Raw genomic sequence first — 1047 nt, 5'->3', positions numbered from 1 at the left:
ATATCTAGAAGAGGATATATAATTGTGTTATAAAGACATATATATATATATAAAAAATTACATCGATAGAAAAGATTACAGTCACATTCAATATTTTTTCTCTTTAATATGCTCTTTTCGTGCACTAAATTTTTAGAACAGTTTTTCTATCTTCATCACTATTTATTCACAAATTATATTTAGTATTTTTTAACAAGAGAAATGTGATATTTTATTTTCTCTTATTTTATCATTTGTAAGAAAAAAAAGCCAATTTAAAAAGAGATAAAAATATATATATTAAAAAGACAAAAAAATTAAAATTTTTTATTTAATATTTATTAATTTTAATAATAATTATTAAATATTAAATAAAAAATTTATATCTATTTTTAGTTAATTTTTTTTGTCATCAAACATTTTTTACCAAAAAAAAAAGACACAGGTAAAAAGTACATTACCTTTTTAACATGATGAAAATACCTCGCTATATAAATGCATGTTAATTGTTATCATGCCAAGTTTTGCCTTAAGTGATCTTGAGATAACAATTAGACCTAACAATTAAGAGTATATATATATACTGTTAATTGTTGTAAAAAAAAATTGATTGTATATTACAACTGTATATTAATATCTTCAAGGTAAAGTGAATTTTAATTTAAATTCAAGTTATTAAAATTAGCAATTACAATTGATATTTAATTGTATCCTATTTTACTATTTGTCTGATTAGCATATCTAGAAGAGGATATATAATTGTGTTATAAAGACATATATATATATATAAAAAATTACATCGATAGAAAAGATTACAGTCACATTCAATATTTTTTCTCTTTAATATGCTCTTTTCGTGCACTAAATTTTTAGGACCGTTTCTCTATCCTCATCACCATTTAGTCACAAACTATTTAGTGTTTTTTAACAAGAGAAATGTCATATTTTATTTTCTCTTATTTTAGCATTTGTAAAAGAAAAACTTAAGGCCAATTAAAAAAATAACAAAAAAATATATTAAAAAGATAAAAAATTTAAAATTTATCTTATTTAATATTTACTAATTGT

The sequence above is a fragment of the Arachis duranensis genome, chromosome 10 (assembly GCF_000817695.3).
Source record: "Arachis duranensis cultivar V14167 chromosome 10, aradu.V14167.gnm2.J7QH, whole genome shotgun sequence".
NCBI classification, from domain to species: Eukaryota; Viridiplantae; Streptophyta; class Magnoliopsida; order Fabales; family Fabaceae; genus Arachis; species Arachis duranensis.
The sequence above is the reverse complement of the archived record's forward strand: the minus strand, read 5'-3'. Positions refer to the sequence as shown.